This window comes from Anomalospiza imberbis, unplaced genomic scaffold, assembly GCF_031753505.1.
Source record: "Anomalospiza imberbis isolate Cuckoo-Finch-1a 21T00152 unplaced genomic scaffold, ASM3175350v1 scaffold_115, whole genome shotgun sequence".
In the NCBI taxonomy this organism is placed as follows: domain Eukaryota; kingdom Metazoa; phylum Chordata; class Aves; order Passeriformes; family Viduidae; genus Anomalospiza; species Anomalospiza imberbis.
Genome location: NW_027099541.1, coordinates 167,423 through 190,586, shown reverse-complemented (window position 1 = coordinate 190,586; position 23,164 = coordinate 167,423). Strand labels below are relative to the sequence as shown.

General features: G+C 54.3%; 1 protein-coding gene and 1 long non-coding RNA gene across 2 annotated transcripts in view; both read left to right on the top strand.

Annotated features, from left to right (window-relative positions):
* Positions 1–23,164, top strand: part of LOC137465857 (aryl hydrocarbon receptor-like) — a gene marked incomplete at its 3' end in the record, with an annotated part of 116,268 nt that overhangs the window by 19,119 nt on the left and 73,985 nt on the right. The gene's annotated exons all lie outside the window — the stretch shown is intronic.
* Positions 1,711–2,479, top strand: LOC137465847 (uncharacterized). The gene is made up of 2 exons (XR_010994851.1): positions 1,711–1,935; positions 2,149–2,479. It is a non-coding gene; the product is annotated as an uncharacterized lncRNA (long non-coding RNA).

The following is a 23,164-nucleotide window of genomic DNA, read 5'->3' as shown; positions in this document are numbered from 1 at the left end:
TGGTCCAGCACGTTTCAGCATTGCTGTGCTCGCAGCCTGCAGAGAGGAGCTTGACCTTTCCCAGGCCCCACGAGCGGAGGCAAGGCTGGGCATGAAGGAAGAGACTTGGGGAGATGAGGCCACTCTACACCGGGACATGTGGGCTTGCTGCTGGCCCTGCGCTGATTACCAGATTTAATTTGATCCAAAAAATGCTTAACACTGGTGTGCGAGGCAGATGCGATGCTCAGGTTGATGGGTGCATGAGGGGAAGGTGTGAATGTCCCCAAGAACTCTGATCTCTCTAACCCAAGGTTGCAAGTCAGTGTGGACTTAAATCATCCCCACCCTCCCCCCCAAAAAAAATCATTGCTTTTTTTGTGGATTTCCCTGATGAATCTGCAAGACTTTGCTCTCATGGTGGGGAAAAAACAATTCATTCAAATCTTAGGTTACGTATATGGAAAAGGAAGAGAATTCAACAAAGTGGTTGTTCTGGGCTGCAGAACAATGGTTTGAGGGGCACCAAGTCGGTCTGAAGTGGAGAGGCAGCCAGTGGTCACTGCATCCCTCCCTGCCTTTCCTTCTCACTGCTTTGGCAAAACCACAGGGGGAAGCCCCACTCTTCTCTGTCCCACGGCACTGTGGAGCAGAGAAGAGGACGACAAGGACAAGCCAGTGACAAACCCAAGGGGAGCTCAGCTGGGCCTTCCCCACCCTGCATCCCAGTAAAGTCACAATGCCTGGTACCTACCTCTCCCAAACTCCCCTGGGAGGCTGCTGGAGAGCCCAAATCCCCAGGATGCCTCCACTCCCACCAACTCCACCTCTCACCGAGACCCTTCAATGCTGTGAGCTTCTTGAAGTGCTAGGTAACATCTTTTCCAAAGGATTTGGATGGTCTCTGGAGGAGATGCAGAGCACAGGAGGAAAAGAGGCTCAGGCCAGCAGAGATGAAGCAGGGGACTAAACAGCAACATGACAAGGGTGGTCCAACACAGGAGATGAGGAGAGCATGCTGTTTTGTTGAGAAACAGCAGTTCAGGGCTGCCTGCCTGTGAGGCAGCAGCTCCATCTGCAAGAGGCTGCCCCAACCACATGGGTGTGATGGATGTGCTTGCAAGCAATGTCCTTCCTTGGACCCCAGAAGCCCACAAGCCTCCCCAGTGGCACAGCTGCATCTCCCTGAAAGACTTCTCACGGAACAAAAAGTCCAAACCACTTCATCTCAGACTGCCTGACAGCATTGGAAGACAAAATGCTGAGAGACCAGGGGGCATGGGGCACAGCAGGCAGGTATGAGAAGAGCTCACGGCTGCTGGTGGCTTTCCAAGAGAGGGCTCCTGGTTCACATGGAGCCCCTAACCAAGCTGCCCACAAAGGAGTGTGGCAATGGCAAAGAGAGCAACTGGGGGCTTGTCTGCTGCTGACTTTTGCTGCCCAAGAGGGAACTTCTGGCCCCCAATGGAAATTCAAGGCCTTACAGGGATTTGAAAACGTGGGTGTGAAGCAAACAGGCTGGTGGGAACTTGCTGTGCTCTCACCCCTATGGGACACATGTGGCTCTGGGGGAACACCCTGCAGGCACAGGGGGAGCAGAAGGGTGTCCCAGCATTACCAAGAATCCCAAGGAGTTATCCAGCAGGCAGCGGAAGCGGCAGGTGAAGCTCCTTTCCACCAAGGATTGCTTCTCAGCATGGAGGTGCTGGGGGCTGGCCGGGCAAGTTCCCAGTTCCACAGCAGACCTCCTGTGTGTTCTGCTGCTCTGATCACCCACCAGATCTGTTTGTTTGGAGTCTTCAGGATGGCAGCTTGCAAGGAAAGGAGCAACCAGAGAGCTCCAGGAGCTTTCTTCTCAAGGCAGAGTACTGCCAGCCCTCATTACTCAGACTCCAGTGTGTGCAGAGAAATTCTGGAGGCTGCTGACAAGTGGAACTTGTTGCAGTGGTTGTTGTGGTTAGTAACTCCTGGACTGCTGAATGGTGCAGATAAGAGGAATGATGTCAGCTGGAGCTCTGCAGGGAGGAGATGCAGTTAAGATCTGTCCCCAGAAGGCTGTTGAAAGTCAGATGCATTTAATTTGTTTTCCCTTACTGTTGTGATGGATGGTACTGCTGATGGATTTCCTTTCTAAATCTAATCAACGATCCATTTGTTTTATCTATATAGAACCTGCTCTGATCCCACCAATTCCCAATGAACAGCAGTTGGCCAGATTGACTGACTACGTGGCTTTCCTGGAAAACTGATCACCCTGCTCCTGTGTTCAGAACAACTTGGGAATCCTGTGTACTGACAGTTTTAGATCTAAGATTTATTTTATTCTGTATCTGTTAAATGTTGCAGTGTCCCCCACTCAAAAGTGTGAAGTATCCAGTGTATGTCAGCCCCACTCCTGTTTTGCCAAAGCCCAGCTAGCAGTGAAACAATCCTTTAACTCCTGCAATATTTATTCAGTAGGTACACAGCATACACAGCAGTATTAAATAGTACATTATTTTTAATTGACTCAAAGCAGAACTGTTTTTGAAGAAGAAACAGTTCTCTGGTGAGTACCGCAGTGCTTTTCACAGATCTACTGCATGTTGAACCAGAGGACAGAGTGGAAGACTGCCCAGCCTGTATGTACAGAGAAAAAATATTTTGATGAAAGTGAAAGAAAACAATTTTGCAGTAACTCTCTTGCAAGTATTTTTGTGGCATATTTATAATTGATTTTTTTTCTTGTTCTTTCCTAGATTGTTAAATCTTCATGTTCTGATGGGAGAAATTTCACATCAGGCATATTTTTGCAGCAGAATAATTGTTTAACAAAGATAAATCTACACTTTGAGGAAGTATTTTGACTTTTGGAAGGTTTTATTTGAGGGACGTAGGACACCAGATGTTCTCCTGGGTAACCCTACACCTTGATACCTGTCATGTCTTGCTCCCTTTCATTACGCTGGGCCAGGATCTGCAAGAAATAACAATTATTACCTGTCTTTAAGCTTTCTGGGTTACTTCTGCAGTGATTGGAGAGGAGTTTCAAGGTTAGAGTAGGAGCAGAGCCCAGCTGGCAGGGGGGGTGATGCATTCTGCTGTATCAGTTTGAAGAGTAATTCTCTCTGTCGGAGCAGTGCTCTGTTAATCTTTGAGCTGAGAGCGGATTTTGGAAGCAAACATGAATTCTCTTGCCATTTGTGTTACGTTGGTGAAAAGGCTGTGGAGGAAGAGTGGTGCTTTAAAGGGCAGTGCATGTCTCCATTTACTTCTCCCCCCTTTCTGAAATCCTATCCAGAGGTTCCATGGAAGCTGACGAGTATGCCTTTGTGTTGTGATTGTTTTTCCAGTGTGCACTGCCTACTGTACATTCTCTTGGTGAGCAGGTGTTAGCAGGGAGGAATTACAAACTGTGCTCTTGATGCCTTGAGAGCTCCCTTGATGTGTAAACACTTTCTCAAAATGATTATTTACCTAAGACTTGGATTGCTAAATTTTTCCCCAGTGATATTAAAGAATATGTTTACAACGACCTTGTGCACTTGAGTTTTTAAATTTTCTGCAGAACAAAGGTCTGGTTTGGTGAGTTTTTTTTAATGAATTCTTACTGGCCTAATTTGGATTGGGCTAGTTAAGGATTACTGCAATATTTTATGCCTTGACAGTTTTGTGTGCAGCAATTGTATGGTGTTGCATTAAAAAAAAACCGCTGGCACCCCTCAGATGTCTTAAAATATTCCTTGGTGTAAAGTCTTTGAACAGCTGAGTGAAAATTTCCCTTCTGTGTTTGTATTGTACATGTCTGCACTTGCTGGTAGCACACAATCCTGCTCGGAGAAATGAAACTTCAGACATAATTAAAGGATTATTAGATACTCAATGAATGGTAATAGGAGAGGAGCAATCTGGACACTGGCAGTCTGTGTCTGTCTCAAATCAAGTATCAAATCTATGTCAAATACAGTAAGCATGAACCCGTCCTGTTCTAACAAGTTGATAACCGTGATTTCTGATCTGCTGTACATTTTAAGCTTTTAGCTTTGGGTGAGGCATTAACTCATGACTTGCCTTGAGTACTGTGTTCCCGAACACACTTTTTGCCTTGTGCTACGTTGGAATCCAAGCTATTTCACCTGGATTTCATCCTCACTGCCCTTATCCTGGTCTTTGGTTCACAAATACCTGGCTTCAGATGAGCAGCTTTGTGCTTCCCTATCCAGTGGGAAACACTGTGTGAAATATTTCCTAAAGTGACATCTTCAGGCATTTGAATCCTCACCTGGCCTGCACTAATAGGAAGTGCACTTCCTTTTATTCTGCACTAAGAGGAAGTATTTTTGTGCTTGTATTTGCTGCTTTAATTGGAGCAATTGGTGTGGGTTTTGGAGTTCTTCCAAGTACAGTGCTGAGGGGGAGGACTTTTGAGTTAGGAAACCATTAGGAATGCAGTTGGGAACACAGGCTCGTGAAGGATTTGGAAAAAAGGAACTCAATTTCAATTTTGATTTTCCATTTCATCTGCATCCCACATTTAATGGAACATAGTTTCTTGGCATTTTATTATCCTCTCCTATATGGGTCAGCAATGCTCATTTACCCACAGTTCCAGTCTTTGTAAGGAAAGCTACTTGAGCTCCTGGTTAAACTAGGAGAAACTGGGTGGGGAAGCAGAACAGCTGAGTATCCCTCCCTGCTGAAGATCCACATGGAAACCTGTGGGTTTTCATAAGAAATCCTGACAGACTTTCCAGCATTTCATTGGAGCTGCCAGTAATGCAGTGAAGAAAATGAAAGCAGAATGCGCATGTACAAGTCTCAGCGGGCTTTGCAGGACAGCACTCTGGATGTGCTGTAAGTCTGTGTTTCAGCCTGGGCTATGTGCAAGACAGGGACATCTGGAAGGAGTTCTTGGGTGAGTGGTTGGTTCTGCATGCAAAGTGTTCAAAGTTCAAAGTTCAAAGTGTTCAGGGGAAAGAAAAAGCAAGTCCCTGGAGCTGCCTCAGCACAACAGCATGAAGAACTGGAGCAGTTCCAGCCACTGCAGGATGGTGAGTGACAGAGCTGGGACACAGGGCTGATGCCTACGGTCAGCTTGACCCGTCCCATCCCATCCCATCCCATCCCATCCCATCCCATCCCATCCCATCCCCTGGGGACATGCCCATGGACAGGACGGAAGTGGGGCCGGGCAGACACCCTGCAGTGGCCGTGCTCCATCCCCTGGGGCATCCTGGCACTGTCCCTGCCTGGGGAGCGCGGGGCTGGGCTGTGTTCTCCGGCCTCTCCCGCAGCCCCTCAGCTCTGGCTGCGCTCGCTCTTTGCAGGGGCAGCCCTGGACCAGACACAAGAGCAGGAACCCAGCCGTGGCCGCTTCCGCAAAAGCCTGAAGGTACCAGCAGCCATCCCCACCTGGCCTGGGCCTGCTGTCACTGCTCAGCCGAGCACCATGCTTGGAGCGCTCCATGGAACACTCCGGGCTTCCCTGTCCTTTGTTCTCCCGCAGATGTTCCGGAAGTTCCTGCGCATTCGGCGGAGAAAGACCGGCAGCACAGCAGCTGAGGGCCCAGCCGAGCCTGACTCGGGGCTGACCGAGCTCCAGGCTGAGCCTGATGTCAGCCCGGATTCGGCTGAGCGCTCAGAAGACTCTGACGCCTCAGCGACTGAAACCTGGGCAAAGGCTCTTCTCATGTTAATGACTGAGGATGTGGCCATCACAAACAGCAACAATGAAGAGACTCAGGGCATCACAAATACTGACACCACGCCCGCTCCCGCTATGATTCATGCTCCCACTATGGATTTCTTCGAGGAGAGTGATGTTCCTTCTCAGCAGCAGGTAAGCAGCCTGGGGCCACACCTGGAGGCCTCCCAGGATTGTGTGTCCCCTCAAGCCATGGTAACCGGGCCCACTCAGCCTTTGAGGCCAGCACAGTGTGGTGGGAAGGGAAGCACTTCTTGGGGGCAGCTGGGGAAGTTGCTCCCTCAGACGGTGCTCCAAGTCTTCCCCATGCCTCCTCCAGGTGCCAGGCATTGTAAGGAACATCCACCAGAGGCTGGTGTCCCACGTCTCTGTGGATGCCAGGCTGCAAATTGACCTTGTGAGGCTGGCTGAAGAACACCCTGCTGACGTGGTGCTGACCTCCTGCGCTGTGCCCCAACGTGTGACAGGTACAGGGCCCACGAGCCTGGAGAGCTCAGGGCTCAGCAGCCTTTAGGGCCCGTGGCCCTGCACAGCCTGTCCCATGGGGTCTGCCAGACAGGCAGAGAGGCCCAGGACCCTCGGGCCCCTCTGTTTCCTGAGCCTGCTGCCACTGCTCCTTCCCTGCCCTTCAGGGCTCCAGGGCTCTGTCACCTGGGCCCCCACAGCTGCACAGGGCATGGTGCTGTGACTGACATGCCCCTGACACAGAGCTCTGATCCCACAGAGCTGCTGCAGTGCTGTGGAGAGCCATAGGCTCATCGGGACCAGCAGTGGAGAAAGTGCTGCCAACACTGCTCTGTGTGATGGAGGACTGGCCTCTGACCAGAATGTGCAACTCTGATGGGGACAACAAGGACATTTTTGCCCTGGCTGTGAGTTTCTGGAACTGGCCTTTGCTCACCCCCAGGTCGCCTCTCCAGCAGCTCTCCATCCTCTCCACGCCTCAGGCACTGGGCTGAAACCTGGGCTAGGGGCAGGCTCCGGGGGCACCAGGCCTTCTGCTCCCCTGCGTCTGCCCTTGGGCCCTGCCCCATGGACACCTCGGCACTGAGCCCTGCCTTGGGCTGCTTCTCTTGCAGGCAACTCTGGTGATCTGGGTGATTGTCCAGGTGCCTGAGTGCAACAAGGCGATGATCCCTTATTCTTCCCACCTGTTTGTGGCTCTGCTCTTCCATGTTGTCTTCACCACACAGCAGATGCCACCAGAGGAAGTTGATAACTTCTGGAGAGCATGCCGGGAGGAACACCGCCTTCCCAGCAAGCCCAACAGGTCCCAGTCCTCCTGTCCTTCCCGTGCCCTTGTGGCCAGTGCCAGTGCTCCCAGTGTGACCTGGGCTTTTCTCTGCACACAGGTTTGCAGTGCAGGCCAATGAAGGCTCTGCTCTACCAACTGCGCTGTGACAATGTGGTGGAGGCTATGGAGTGCAAGCGTGGCTGGGACATGCTGCTGTGTGCTGACTCCCAGCACTACGCCGTGGGTCTGCTGGCCAGGTGAGACCCCCTTCTCCCCACTGCCCCCAGCATTTGTGCCCTGTGCCCCACACAGTCCCTGTGGTCCTGGGCCAGAGGGGCTCGTCACCAAAGGACGGCCAAGAAGAATGGAAAAGGCTGGGAGAGGAGGGTGCCCAGCAGGGGCTGCTTCTCAAAGTGCCCACATCCCCTCCAGGGATGCTGGGGAAAGACCAGACCTCTGTGAGTCAGTCCTGGGAGAGGTTTGGTCTCCCCACCTCAGGGCTTTGTGTCCTTTTCCCCCTTCCAGGGAGATGCGGTGTATCTTTATCCCCTTGTGTTCCCTCATTGCATCACATCTACTCAAGCAGCTCTGCAGGGAGGATCCGTGCTGGGATCTTCCCTTCCTGGCATTCCTTGTGGAGGTGAGCCTGTTGGCCAGCGCTGCCTCGCTGAGCTGCCTCCCAGCTCTCTGCCCTCTCGTAGCCACAGCTGCAAGGACGGTGCCCACGCCCTGTGCTGCTGCCTGGGCCCAGCCCTGTGCGGTTCTGGGCTCCTGCCGGCCGGGTCCCCTGTCACTGCCCTGTGCCTTTCAGGTCCTGCATTGCCTGGACATGACTAAATGTGCAGACAGCATACTGGAGATCATGTCAAGGCACCTGCAGAGCAAGTGCTGGCAGCGGCGTCGCCTGGCGCTCAGAGGCCTCGTGGTGCTCAGCAAGGATCCCTCGATGGTGAGAAGGGGGCAGCGGCTGAAGCTGCGCTGGGCAAAGCAGCCCCTTGGGCTGGCAGGGCTTCAGGAGCTGAGGCAGCTGCTGCCAGCTCTCCTGTCTCACCTGCCCCACTGCTTTGGGACAGGCCTTTGGCCTGCGGGCCCTGCAGCAGCAGGGTGGGGCTGTAGAGCCAGGGCGGTGTTGGCCGAGCAGCCGTCCATGGCTTTCCAGCACAGCCTTCTGTTCCACACAGGCCAGAAGGATGTGCAGTGTATATCAAAGCCTTCTGGGGCTGCTGCGTGAAGCAGATGGAGAGGTGGTCAGCATGAGCCTCCGTGTGTTCACGAACATGCTCCAGCACAAACACATCGTGGTATCCAGCACCACTGCCCCAAAGCTGGCTGAGGCACTCCTGCTGCTCTTTGACCACGTAAGGCTCTGTGTCCCCAGCTGCAGGCACTGGCTGCTGCCCAGAAACTTTGTACCCAGGTGAGCCTGGAGTAAGTGGTCTTAAGGCTTCACCCTCTTCCTTTCCTCCAGGACAACAGCTATGTGCGGTTGCTCTCCTTGAGCTCTTCTTCAGGGTGGTGGACCTGGAAGTGGATGAGGGAAAAAAGCCCCTTGAGAAGATTTTGAGCCAAAGCCTGCTCCCACTCTTTTTCTACTGCCATGATGAGAATCAGCGCGTTGCAAAGGTGAGGTTTTGCGTGTTGCTGGTGGATCCCTGGGAGGGAGCTCAGCTGCCTCCTGCCCTGGCGCCTGGCGGGCTACAGCCTCCTCCAGGTCTTGGCACAGGAACATGGGTCCTGTGCCTAGGGCTGTGGGGCCATCTCTTGGTCTCTGCTGCTCTCCAGACTTCTCGGGAAACGCTGCTTTTTGTGGCCTAGTTCCTGAAGAAGAAGAAGCTCAAGCAGCTGGTGGACAAGGAGCAGCTGTGGAAGTTTGCCGAGTACCTGGTAAGGATGGCCTGGAAGCCCCAGGCTCAGCCTGGAGAAGCCCCCTGAGCGCGGTGCTGGGTGTGTGGGCTGGCAGCTGTGCCCCTGCCCGGTGCTGCACCCAGAGGCCACGCGGGCTCTTCTCCAGGCTCCCGTGGGCCCCAGCCGGGTGCCGATGGAGCTCCAGCCCAGCGGGGCTGCGGGGCGGCCCCGCGGCTCCCCGGGCAGCAGCCGGCCCTCTGCCGCCTCCAGAGCCCGGCGCCAGCGGCTGCTGGCCGGGCCTCGGGGCTGTGCGGGCAGGGGAGGCCGGGACAGGGCGCAGGGAGCGCCTGGCCCAGGGGCCGAGCCCGCGCCAACCCTTCCCTCCTGCCGCTCTCTCCAGCTGGAAGAGGACAGGAGCCGAGCGGCCGAGCTCCTGCGCCGGGCCCTGCCCTACCTGCAGAGCCCACAGGAGCCCCTGCGAGAGGCGGCCGTCAGGTTCATGGGTGAGCCACGAGCCCGGGCTCCCTCCCTGCCCCGCCTCAGCTCGGCCCCAGCCGTGGCTGCTGCCCCAGCAGTGCCATCCGGGCCCGGCGCCATGGAGCCCCACCTGGCCTCGGCGCTGCTGCCGCCCTCCGGCAGCCGTGCCCTGGGGCGGCAGCGTGCGGCAAGGGCCCGGGCTGAGCCCTGCCGGGCCACCAGGGCGTGTGGCCACAGGGCTGGCAGCGCCGCTGGCAGGGAGCTGTGCCGCTGGGGCCAAGATGAAATCTTTGTTCTCAGAGATGGCCGGCTTTCCCATGATGAGGGGGCAGCAGGAAGAGCTCCACGCCCTCAGTCAAGGTGAGTGAGGGCAGCGGGCTGTCAGCGGGGGCTGGCGGGGGGAGAGCTGCATTGCTTGGGCAGGGAATGGGAATTTCTGCCCCAGCTCTGGCGGGTTTCACTCCCTGTGTGGAGGAGAGGTGGCGTGGGCAGAGCACACAGGGATTTCAGGGACATGGGTGGAATTTGTGGCCAGCAGCTTGCTGCTGACCTGTTGCCACCACCTCTCTCTTGGCCTTGGCAATTGTTGGGGGAGGTGGCCGTGGCAGAACGGTCTCCTCAGGTCACTGCAGATCCAGGCTCTGACCATGGCTCTCTTGCTCTCTGTTCCAGGCCTTCAGTCTCCAAAGAATAATACCACCCCATCCTGCTCTGACATTGAAATTCAAGCCCAGTTAGGCCTAGAAGATGAAGAAATTGGGTTGCTTTCTGGATCCGGTGAACCAGCGCCCCAAGAGCAGCACCAGGAGACACTGAAGAGGACACCACCTCCCATTGCCACTGGGGCTCCAGGCACAGCTGATGATTGATACAGCTGAGCCTCTGGGAAGCTCACATGGCTTCAGCCCTCTCCCTGCCTGTAGATAGCTCCCTCCCTCCAGCCCTCACACACTGTCCATCCACTTTTTCCCCTCCATTCTCCCTCCATTTTCACAGCTCCATCTCAACAACCCTCAGACCATGCCCATTCCAGTGTTTTCCTTCTGCTTTTCCTTTTGACAGCTCCATAATGCAAGCCCTCAGCCCTGCCCATTCCCTTTTTTCCCCTCCCAGCTCATCCCTTAGTTTCATTTTCCATTAATAAACAGTTTGGCTTCTTCACTTTGCCTCCATCTCTGTGGAGATGAAGCGACGCAAATCCCGAGCCCTGGGGCACACAGGCCCCTGCTGCTGTTCTCTTCCACGCCGTGTTTTGTGCACACACACAGAGGAACGAGGGCAGATCAGGCTGGAAAGGTGCCTGTGCTGAAATTCCACAACACTGTGGAGTTACAGATCTTGCTGAGCACCCTGGAGCCCCTAGAACTTTGGAAGAGCCAGCCTGAGTATGCTCTGAACCCAGCTGTTGGGGATTCCATGGCAAGCATCCACAGAGGGCAAAGGAGCTTGGAATGCTGGAAATTTTCAAGAACAGCTTCCTGAAAGCACAGCAGTGCTCCATCCCTGCACAGGATAAGGAAGAGGGCAGAACCAGCGACCATCCAGGCTTAACAGGGAGCTTTGGGTGTGCCTGAGGGCAAATGAAGCAGCAGCGCGGTGCCCGAGACTCGGACGTGCGACCGTGCCAGTGCCTGGAGCGCTGTCAGGCAGTGCCGGGATTCTGGGTGTGGTTCTGGTCCCCACAAGTGAGGAATGGCAGCCCCAGGCTCAGAGCCAGTCAGAAAGCCAACCAAGTGAGCCCACAGGGAGGGCGCCCTTCCAGTTTCTCTGGGCCATGGCCGCAAAACAGCCCCTGCTGCTTCTTCCTCTGCCTGTGTTTGGGGTGTGCTGGTGGCAGAGGCAGCCAGGTTGGGCTCTGCCTTCCAAAGCCTGTTGGGAGCAGGCATGAAAAGCGCTGCGTGCACAGCCGAGAGTCCTGGAAGGTGCTGGCAAGAGCGTCCCGTGGGAACAGGGCTCTGGTCTGGGGCTGGGAACAGCCTGGTTTTGGTGCCGTGAGCGCAGGCAGGAGTTGAGGCAGCTGAAGAGGTGTAGGAATATAAAAAGGTAAAAGACACATTCCAAAGCTGAGAAAGGCTGGGAAATTTCTAATCCTACTCTTGAGAAAGGTAGGAAGTTAAGAACCAAGTGAATACATTAATATTTATCATAAGGAACAAGAAAGAACAAGAACGTATTGATAGCTCAAGATGTGGAAAGTCCTAGATATATGCTTTGCAAAGATAGAACAAGTTTCCATCTTAAAGAAGGAATTATTGTGTATTGTTTGAGGTTCATAGAAGTCCTTTTGTCAATGTTTAACCCACGTGGGTCCTTTTCTAATTGCTTAGAGTATAATGACTTTACACCTTTTCTTTTATGCTATTGGTTCAAAGAATGGGTATAAAAAGGCTTTGCATGGGCTGCCATCTTGTCTGTGATCTGTGTTTGCATGGATGTTGTCATTTTCCTGTGCCTCTTGCTTTTTGCTTGTATGATGCAGACAGATAATAAATCACAAGTCTGCAAGCAGTCAGGGTCCCGTCCCGTTTGTGAGACACAGACCGATCCGGCAGAAAGAGGCAGCGAGCAGCCCGTGTTTGTAGAAGGCCTGGGGCTGCACGTCTGAGCCTCCACCTGGAAACACACTTGGGGGAATACGAGCTAGAGCTGGAGTGCCTGTCCTGAAAGGACCTGAAGTCTTTCAGCCTTGCCAGCGTTTCTTGAGGGTGTGTTGGTGTTCCCCAGAAAAGCTGCACGTTTGGGGAAACGCCTTTGGAGGAAAGGGGCTTGCTTCTCAAGGAAAGTGCTTCCCAGGGAGCTCCCAGTGAGGTAGGTGCGAGTATCCCCCTTTGGCTCTCTGTGCTCCTTTCAGTCCTTGAAGGCCCATTGCACTTGGCAGAGGGGCAGGAAGAAGGCTGTGAAGAGCAGGTTTGGCATCCACCTGGACCTGCCGAGACCAAGCCAAGCACCTGCAGCAGGATGTGTTACCCCCCTTTGGACAGAGGTGCGAGCAGAACCGTCTCTGTCCCGCTGTGAGCCCCAAAGCTCTCTGTGGGAGCTGTGAATTAAAAGGCCTTTACACACACCCTTTTCACATCTTCCCTGTCTGCTGTTGTCCCAGATCCAAAAAAGCAAGATGTATTCTATTTGCCATCTGTATGGCAGTTGTCTTGTGTGAAGTGGGCAGTTGTTCCTTATCTCTTCTACAATCAATCCTCCCTCCGGAAAGACATCTGCTGATAGTGGGCCACTGCAAGACTGAAAAGAACTGTAACATGCCATTGTGAGATGCTCCGCCCAGAGGGAGGAGCCAAGCATCCCTACCTGCATGTATGGTCTTGAACTTCTGGCCCAGGAGCACAGCAATTTCTGCGCTGGATTTTCCCAGAGGAACAGCTGCCTCTTCCACTGCCTCTTCAGAGGAAGACTGCACCCTTTTCCACAAGATCACTTCTCCAACAGAACCACACCTGACACTCCGGGAGGACTGCAGCCACAATTCCAATTGGACTGCTACCAACACCCTGTCCACCAGGGTGTCAGGTTGTATTCTGACTCTGTCTGTGTTGTTTTAGTTCACTGCATTGTTTATTTTATCTGTTATTTTCTTCCCTAATAAAGAACTGGTATTCCCGCTCCCATATTTTTGCCTGGGAGCCCCCCTTAATTTCAAACTTAGAGCAATTCAGAGGGAAGAGGTCTACATTTTTCCATTTCAGGGGAGGTTCCTGCCTTCCTTAGCAGACACCTGTCTTTCCAAACCAAGACAGCTGGGTTTCAACTCTTGGCAATATGCATTTGCCTCCTGCTTGGAGGGAGCTGCTGTGGCCCAGGGCCAGCACAGAGCTGGGCTGGGTGGGCCAGGCAGCGTGGAGAGTCTTGGCTGATCTTGGTGCGTGCCTGGCCTCAGAAAGGCTTGGAAGGTTTGCCTCCCAAAGTGTCCTGCTCATTGGCTCTCCCTGTGCATCTTGGAGAGCACAAGGTGGGCATTTCTGGCAGCTGGGCATCAGCAGGCCTTACAATGGGGGCGTGTTGTGGAGCGAGCCCAGCTGAGGTACCCTGAGAGGAGCCCAGTGCTCCTTGCTCCTCTCTGCTGACACGGGAGCGTCTGTCTGCTTTCGGGATGGCCCTGGCTGCGTGAGGGGTGCTACGTGGACACGAGACAGCCGGTCCTGTCCCGCTGGGTCCCAGCAGTGCCTCGCAGCAGTCCTGCATCCACGTCAGGATGCTGGCCAAGAGAGGCCCTGGCAGCTGAGGCAGCTGATTTTAAGCTTGTGCAGATACACACAGGGGATGGCCAACAGTGTTCCCTCAGGGTACAGCAGTCCTGAGGGGCCTCCCCAGAGCTGCCTGATGCCGCCCACTCCCTGTGGCACCAGTTGCTTTCCTGTGGAATGTTCTACCTGCCCCAAGAGCACAGAGGGAGCTGGAAAAAGAGCTTGCCAGGCTGCTCTCAATCCTTTACCAGCAGCCCTGGCTGAGTGGAGAAGTCCGAGCTGAGCGCAGATGTGCCAATGGAAAAGCCGTGCACAGGAAGGCTCGGTGGGAAGGATGAGCCAGGATCCATAGGCCTGGCAGCCTGAGCTTGCTGCCAGGGAAGGCCTCGGAGCAGATCCTCCGGAGTGCCATCCCACGGCACATGCAGGGAACCAGGGGGTCTGCTGGATGGTGGGAAAGCTTTGAGGAGGGACAGGGACAGCTGGGGGTCCTGGCGGGCTGTTGAGGGCTTCTCTGCGGGTGTTTGCGGGGGGTTGGTGTTGGGGAGCGTGTTGGGGAAGGAGTTGTCTGGAAGGTGAGAGGTCTAGGCTGGAAACTGAGTCAGCTTGAAGGCAGCATTTGTGGTGTAGCACAGCTTTGCTTATGGAGGGCGGAAGGAATATCTGTGACTATTTCCGTTCATGGTCCTGATTCTCCTGCAGGGAACAAGATGGGAGAACTGTACTTTATTGGCCACTTAGATATCTCTACTGGCCTAGGATGAGCCCTTTTTCCATCTACTTATTTGTTTGGGCTACTTTTGTAAGACTGAGTGGACTTTCATTCCTTGAGAGCTTTTATTCCTTAAGAGAATGACGATATTATCATCCCTTCATTGAAAACCATTTGCACACCAAAGAATGGCCTTCTTTTTGCCTCTGTATTGTGCTATGTTTCTAAAGAGACTTTCCATGGAATGTGTTAAGGCAAACGAGTTGCTGCTTTTAGATGGGAACAAACTTCCAAATCATTCACATTCCCCAGCAATCTCTATTAATTTGAGAAGTTTGCAAATTTTGGAACTACTCCAGTGGCCCAATGAGAAGTAAAGCCTTCCTGAATTGAGGATTCTTAAATGGCCTGATCCCGCAGAGCAGGGCAGGGTTTGCTGATGGTTTGAGCTGCTCCTAAAGATCCTGTTGGTCTGTCTTAGACACCTGGGGCCAGGGATTCCTTCTCAACTGGGCCACTTTGGGTGGGTTGGGGGCGGCCCCAGAGCAGGTGGCAACAGTGTGCGCAAGGGCCCTTTGTGACACGCTGCAGCATGGTCACCATGGCATGGAACGGGACAGGGTGTCCAAGGGCCCTGCCTTTGTGACACGTGGTGACATAGGAGCTGGCGGTGACAAGAGCACGCCACAGTGCTCGGAGCAGGCGACGGGACAGGACAGGACAGAGCGGTGTCGTGAGGAGCCCCCGCACAGCGCGCTTGTTCCTGTCTGACACGGAGCTTTCCCGAGTCGTTATTCCTACAGGTGACCTCGTGGCAGGACTTCGGGACTTGACAGCCCGTGGCCTTCCCGAGGCTTTTCTTTTGCAGGTGCCCCGAGGCCAGACTGAGGGAATTGGTGACCACAATCCTTACGAGGAGTCTCTTGTCATTGTGGCAGGAGCCCTCAAGGCCAGAGTGCAGGACTTGCTGTCCTGCAGCCTTCCTGAGGTTTCTCAGTCTCAGATGCCTTCAAGGCACAATTACATGACTTGTTGACTCAGAAATTCACCGTGCCATCTTTCTTTAAGGTGCACTCAAGGCCATACTCTGGCATGGCAAACAGATTTCTCAGTGTATTCAAAGGGTTCCGGAGGAAAAAAAAGGAAGACCATGGAGCTGCCCCAGCACAACAGCATGAAGAACTGGAGCAGTTCCAGCCACCGCAGGATGGTGAGTGGCAGAGTGGGGCTATAGGGCTGATGCCTGCAGCCACCTTGGCCCCATCCCATCCCATCCCATCCCATCCCATCCCATCCCATCCCCTGGGGACATGCCCATGGACAGGACGGAAGTGGGGCTGGGCAGACACTCCGCAGTGGCCGTGCTCCATCCCCTGGGGCATCCTGGCACTGTCCCTGCCTGGGGAGCGCGGGGCTGGGCTGTGTTCTCCGGCCTCTCCCGCAGCCCCTCAGCTCTGGCTGCGCTCGCTCTTTGCCAGGTGCAGCCCTGGACCCGACACAAGAGCAGGAACCCAGCCGTGGCCGCTTCCGCAGAAGCCTGAAGGTACCAGCAGCCATCCCCACCTGGGCTGGGCCTGCTGTCACTGCTCAGCTGAGCACCACTCTTGCAGCACTCCATGGAACACTCCGGGCTTCCCTGTCCTTTGTTCTCCTGCAGATGTTCCGGAAGTTCCTGCGCATTCGGCGGAGAAAGACCGGCAGCACAGCAGCTGAGGGCCCAGCCGAGCCTGACTCGGGGCTGACCGAGCTCCAGGCTGAGCCTGATGTCAGCCCGGATTCGGCTGAGCGCTCAGAAGACTCTGACGCCTCAGCGACTGAAACCTGGGCAAAGGCTCTTCACTCGTCAAAGACTGAGGATGTGGCCATCACAAACAGCAACAATGAAGAGACTCAGGGCATCACAAATACTGACACCATGCCCGCTCCCACTATGATTCATGCTCCCACTATGGATTTTTTTGAGGAGAATGCTGTTCCTTCTCAGCAGCAGGAAAGCAGCCTGGGGCCACACCTGGAGGCCTCCCAGGATTGTGTGTCCCCTCAAGCCATGGTAACCGGGCCCACTCAGCCTTTGAGGCCAGCACAGTGTGGTGGGAAGTAAACCACATCTTGGGGGCAGCATGGGAAGTTGCTCCCTTGGACAGTGCTCAAGTTTTCCCCATGCCTCCTCCAGGTGCCAGGCATTGTAAGGAACATCCACCAGAGGCTGGTGTCCCACGTCTCTGTGGATGCCAGGCTGCAAATTGACCTTGTGAGGCTGGCTGAAGAACACCCTGCTGACGTGGTGCTGACCCTCCTGCGCTGTGCCCCAACGTGTGACAGGTACAGGGCCCACGAGCCTGGAGAGCTCAGGGCTCAGCAGCCTTTAGGGCCCGTGGCCCTGCACAGCCTGTCCCATGGGGGCTGCCAGACAGGCAGAGAGGCCCAGGACCCTCGGGCCCCTCTGTTTCCTGAGCCTGCTGCCACTGCTCCTTCCCTGCCCTTCAGGGCTCCAGGGCTCTGTCACCTGGGCCCCCACAGCTGCACAGGGCATGGTGCTGTGACTGACATGCCCCTGACACAGAGCTCTGATCCCACAGAGCTGCTGCAGTGCTGTGGAGAGCCATAGTATTTCTGGGACCAGCAGTGGAGAAAGTGCTGCCAACACTGCTCTGTGTGATGGAGGACTGGCCTCTGACCAGAATGTGCACGTCTGATGGGGACAATGAGAACGTTTTTGCCCTGGCTGTGAGTTTCTGGAACTGGCCTTTGCTCACCCCCAGGTCGCCTCTCCAGCAGCTCTCCATCCTCTCCACGCCTCAGGCGCTGGGCTGAAACCTGGGCTCGGGGCAGGCTCAGGGGGCACCAGGCCTTCTGCTCCCCTGCGTCTGCCCTTGGGCCCTGCCCCATGGACACCTCGGCACTGAGCCCTGCCTTGGGCTGCTTCTCTTGCAGGCAACTCTGGTGATCTGGGTGATTGTCCAGGTGCCTGAGTCCTATGACGCCATGATCCTTTATTCTTCCCGCCTGTTTGTGGCTCTGCTCTTCCATGTTGTCATCACCACAGAGCTGAAGCCACCAGAGGGAGTTGTTAACTTCTGGAGAGCATGCCGGGAGGAACACCGCCTTCCCAGCAAGCCAAACAGGTCCCAGTCCTCCTGTCCTTCCCGTGCCCTTGTGGCCAGCGCCAGTGCTCCCAGTGTGACCTGGGCTTTTCTCTGCACACAGGTTTGCAGTGCAGGTCATGAAGGCTCTGCTCGGCCGACTGCAGTGTGACTATGTGGTGGTGGGTATGGAGTTCAAGCATGGCTGGGACATGCTGCTGTGTGCTGACACCCAGCACGATGCCGTGGGTCTGCTGGCCAGGTGAGACCCCCTTCTCCCCACTGCCCCCAGCATTTGTGCCCGGGTGCCCCACACAGTCCCTGTGGTCCTGGGCCAGAGGGCCTTGTCACCGAAGGATGGCCATGGAGACAGGAAAAGGCTGGGAGAGGAGGGTGCCCAGAAGGGGCTGCTCCTCAAAGCGCCCACACCCCCTCCAGGGATGCTGGGGAAAGACCAGACCTCTGTGAGTCAGTCCTGGGAGAGGTTTGGTCTCCCCACCTCAGGGCTTTGTGTCCTTTTCCCCCTTCCAGGGAGATGCTCTGTGTTTTGATCCCTTTGTGTTCTCGCATCGCACTCCACTTGCTCCGGCATCTTAGCAGGGAGGAGCCATACTGGGATCTTCCCTTCCTGGCATTCCTTGTGGAGGTGAGCCTGTTGGCCAGCGCTGCCTCGCTGAGCTGCCTCCCAGCTCTCTGCCCTCTCGTAGCCACAGCTGCCAGGACGGTGCCCACGCCCTGTGCTGCTGCCTGGGCCCAGCCCTGTGCGGTTCTGGGCTCCTCCCAGCCGGGTCCTCTGTCACTGCCCTGTGCCTTTCAGGTCCTGCATTGCCTGGACATGACTAAATGTGCAGACAGCATACTGGAGATCATGTCAAGGTACCTCTGGCATGAATGTAGTCAGAGGCGTCGCCTGGCGCTCAGAGGCCTCGTGGTGCTCAGCAAGGATCCCTCGATGGTGAGAAGGGGGCAGCGGCTGAAGCTGCGCTGGGCAAAGCAGCCCCTTGGGCTGGCAGGGCTTCAGGAGCTGAGGCAGCTGCTGCCAGCTCTCCTGCCTCACCTGCCCCACTGCTTTGGGACAGGCCTTTGGCCTGTGGGCCCTGAAGCAGCAGGGTGGGGCTGTAGAGCCAGGGCGGTGTTGGCCGTGCAGCCGTCCATGGCTTTCCAGCACAGCCTTGTGTTCCACACAGGCCAGAAGGATGTGCAGTCTATCTCAAAGCCTTCAGGGGCTGCTGCGTGAAGCAGATGGAGAGGTGGTCAGCATGAGCCTCCATGTGTTCACGAACATGCTCCAGCACAAACACATCCTGGTATCCAGCACCACTGCCCCAAAGCTGGCTGAGGCACTCCTGCTGCTCTTTGACCACGTAAGGCTCTGTGTCCCCAGCTGCAGGCACTGGCTGCTGCCCAGAAACTTTGTACCCAGGTGAGCCTGGAGTAAGTGGTCTTAAGGCTTCACCCTCTTCCTTTCCTCCAGGACAACAGCTATGTGCGGTTGCTCTCCCTTGAGCTTTTCTTCAGGGTGATGGACCTGGTAGTGGATGAGGGAAAAAAGCCCCTTGAGAAGATTTTGAGCCAAAGCCTGCTCCCACTCTTTTTCTACTGCTATGATGAGAATCAGCGCGTTGCAAAGGTGAGGTTTTGCGTGTTGCTGGTGGATCCCTGGGAGGGAGCTCAGCTGCCTCCTGCCCTGGCGCCTGGCGGGCTGCAGCCTCCTCCAGGTCTTGGCACAGGAACACGGGTCCTGTGCCCTGGGCTGTGGGGCCATCTCTTGGTCTCTGCTGCTCTCCAGGCCTCTCGGGAAACGCTGCTTCATGTGGCCAAATTCCTGAAGAGGAGGAAGCTCGAGCAGCTGGTGAGGAAGGGACAGCTGTGGAATTTTGCCGAGTGCCTGGTAAGGACGGCCTGGAAGCCCCAGGCTCAGCCTGGAGAAGCCCCCTGAGCGCGGTGCTGGGTGTGTGGGCTGGCAGCTGTGCCCCTGCCCGGTGCTGCACCCAGAGGCCACGCGGGCTCTTCTCCAGGCTCCCGTGGGCCCCAGCCGGGTGCCGATGGAGCTCCAGCCCAGCGGGGCTGCGGGGCGGCCCCGTGGCTCCCCGGGCAGCAGCCGGCCCTCTGCCGCCTCCAGAGCCCGGCGCCAGCGGCTGCTGGCCGGGCCTCGGGGCTGTGCGGGCAGGGGAGGCCGGGACAGGGCGCAGGGAGCGCCTGGCCCAGGGGCCGAGCCCGCGCCAACCTTTCCCTCCTGCCGCTCTCTCCAGCTGGAAGAGGACAGGAGCCGAGCGGCCGAGATCCTGCGCCGGGCCCTGCCCTACCTGCAGAGCCCACAGGAGCCCCTGAGAATGGCAGCCGTCAGGTTCATGGGTGAGCCACGAGCCCGGGCTCCCTCCCTGCCCTGCCGCAGCTCGGCCCCAGCCGTGGCTGCTGCCCCCGGCAGCGCCATCCGGGCCCGGTGCCGTGGAGCCCCGCCTGGCCTCGGCGCTGCTGCCGCCCTCCGGCAGCCGTGCCCTGGGGCGGCAGCGTGCGGCAAGGGCCCGGGCTGAGCCCTGCCGGGCCACCAGGGCGTGTGGCCACAGGGCTGGCAGCGCCGCTGGCAGGGAGCTGTGCCGCTGGGGCCGTGACAGCCTCTGTGTTCACAGGCATAGCCAGGCAGAGCTTGAGGGGACAGCAGGAAGAGCTCCAGCTGATCTGCAATGGTGAGTGTGGGCAGCGGGCTGACAGCGGGAGCTGGCGGGGGGAGCTGCGAGCTCTGCCCTGGCTGCAGAGGGCTCTGCTCCCTGTGCGCACGAGGGGTGCTGTGGGCACAGCACACAGAGATTGCTGGGACACGTCGGGAGTCCTGGCAAGTGCCTCCCAGCTGATTCCAGTGTCTCCTCCTCCCTTCTGGGTGGGATGGCCCTGTTCAGAAGGTCTCCTAGCATTCCCACAGATCCGGGATATGACCATGTCTCTGTTGCTGTCTCTTCCAGCCCTTCAAGCCCGGAGGCAAGATGCCAGCCCATCCTGCTCTAACCTGGAAAATCAAGCCCAGTTTCCCCAAAGAGCTAAAGAATTAGGGACATCATCTGGATCCAGTGAACCAGTGTCCCAAGAACACACCACTGAAGGAGACGTTGAAGAGGACATTGAAGGAGACATTGAAGGAGATATTGAAGAGGACGTCAGCTGTCAGTGATGCTGGAACTCCTGGCATAGCTGATGCGGGACACAGTTCTTGTGCCTTCAGCCCTCTCCCTGCCTTTAGATTGCTCCCTCCCTCCAGCCCCCAGACACTGCCCATCCCCTTTTTTTCTCTCCACTATTCCTCCCTTTTGATAGCTCTGCCTCACCATCCCTCAGCCTATCCATCACCTTTTTTTCCCCCCTCCACTCTCGCTCCCTGTTGACGGCTCCCTACCTCCAGCCCTCAGATCCTGCCCATCCCCTTTTTTCCCCTCCCACCTCATCCCTTGGTTTCGTCTTCCATTAATAAAGAGTTTGGCTTCTTCACTTTGCCTCCATATCTGTGGAGATGAAGTGGCACAAATCCCGAGCCCTGGGGCACACAGGCCCTGCTGCCGTCCTCTTCCACGCCATGTTTTGTGCACACACACACACAGAGGAACGAGGGCAGATCAGGCTGGAAAGGTGCCTGTGCTGAAATTCCACAACACTGTGGAGTTACAGATCTTACTGAGCACCCTGGAGCCACTGGATTTTGGAAGAGCCAACCTGAGTATGCTCTGAACCCAGCTGTGAGGGATTCCATAGCAAGCTTCCACGGAGGGCAAACGAGCACATTGGGAAGTTTTGCTCACTTTACTAACATTTTAAAATAGGAATGGAGATCTTGCAAAATTCTCCAAGCTGGGGGCTTTGCCCATCCCCACCAGTCAGGCAGCTCCCAGCTGCACCAGGCTGTGGCTTCAGAGATTTGCCAGCAGGAGATGCCCCTGTGAAGTCTAACAGATCCTGCCCTTGAGGGACTGTGGGAAGAAAAAGAAAGAAAGAAAGAAAGAAAGAAAGAAAGAAAGAAAGAAAGAAAGAAAGAAAGAAAGAAAGAAAGAAAGAAAGAAAGAAAGAAAGAAAGAAAGAAAGAAAGAAAGAAAGAAAGAAAGAAAGAAAGAAAGAAAGAAAGAAAGAAAGAAAGAAAGAAAGAAAGAAAGAAAGAAAGAGAAAGAAAGAAAGAAGAAAGAAAAGAAAGAAAGAAAGAGAAAGAAAGAAAGAGAAAGAAAGAAAGAAAGAAAGAAAGAAAGAAGAAAGAAAGAAAAGAAAGAAAGAAAGAAAGAAAGAAAGAGAAAGAAAGAAAGAAAGAAAGAAAGAAAGAAAGAAGAAAGAAAGAAAGAAAGAAAGAAAGAAAGAAAGAAAGAAAAGAAAGAAAGAAAGAAAGAGAAAGAAAGAACGAAAGAAAGAAGAAAGAAAGAAAGAAAGAAAGAAAGAAAGAGAAAAAGAAAAAGAAAAAGAAAAAGAAAGAGAAAAGAAAAGAAAAGAAAAGAAAAAAGAAAAGAAAAGAAAAGAAAAGAAAAGAAAAGAAAAGAAAAGAAAAGAAAAGAAAAGAAAAGAAAAGAAAAGAAAAAAGAAAAGAAGAAAGAAAAGAAAAGAAAAAAATAAAAGAAAAAAGAAAAGAAAAGAAAAGAAAAGAAAAGAAAAGAAAAGAAAAGAAAAGAAAAGAAAAGAAAAGAAAAGAAAAGAAAAGAGAAAAGAAAAGAAGAAAGAAAAGAAAAGAAAAAAATAAAAGAAAAAAGAAAAGAAAAGAAAAGAAAAGAAAAGAAAAGAAAAGAAAAGAAAAGAAAAGAAAAGAAAAGAAAAGAAAAGAAAAGAAATATTTTGACTCTAGGAACAGAATCAAGTCAGTCCAGCAGTATGGGAAAGAATTTAAAGTAGGTCATTTGACATAAAAGAAAAATACATGCAAACATTTTGCAGTGTGGCAGGCTCTAATATGAGCTATTTTCATTTCTAACAATTCATAGGCAAAAGACTGACTGCCAGTACATTATAAACTTGGGATCATCAGCAGTAGCTCCTGAGCAGTTCCATAACACTTCCACGTCGGACTTCATCTGGTGTCTTTTGGAGATTACCTGAGCACTGCTGGCATTCTCAATATGCCTATCTTTTCCTGCTTTGCTCCTGGAAGATATAGATGTGTGCTCAGCATTTTCTCTACACACCTAGTTGAGCTGACCAAAGTTCTAGAATAATTTTCCTGCAAAGTCTTTAGGTCTATTAGAAGGAATGCTTCCCTGTGAGGGTGGTGGGGCCCTGGCACAGGGTGCCCAGAGCAGCTGTGGCTGCCCCTGGATCCCTAGCAGTGCCCAAGACCAGGCTGGATGGGGCTTGGAGCACCCTGGGACAGTGGAAGGTGTCCCTGCCCACGGCAGGGGGAAGGGATAAGATGGGCTTTAAGGTCTCTTCCAACCCAAATCTTTTCAAGACTCTGTGATTCTAAGATACATCCCTAAAATACCTTGATGGCACCAGCAGGGCTATTTGTAGACATAAAATTAGGCAGGGGCTTTAGCATTTTGCTGAGTCAGGGCTTCACTGCAGGACGTGATAAACTGAATTCTTTTGAAAGCAAAGGATGCCATAAGGTCCTGCAGAGATAACAGTTCAAAGAAAACAGCAGCATAAATTGTAAAGTTGGGCATTTTTGTCAGGGGGAGCCAAGGAAGGAATTGGTTTTGCTTTGTTTTAGTGGCTCAGGTGACAGGAGGGAAAGGGAGGCAAAGTTCAAAGGTTGTAATAAACTGGCTTTCATCTGCTTTTCTCAACGGGCCACAAAACCCAACAAGCACTTGCCATGTCCAAGCACTGCTTTGTCTATGACCAGGACACTTTGGGGCCGTTGTGATGAAGTCAATCAAAAGCCTGACAGCTGGAAGATTTACTGTAATATTTACCTGGAGTATTTTGCAGTTTGCTTTAACACTGCTTCCCCTTTTTCCCAGCCTGCACGAGTGCCATGGTCAAGAGCAGAGC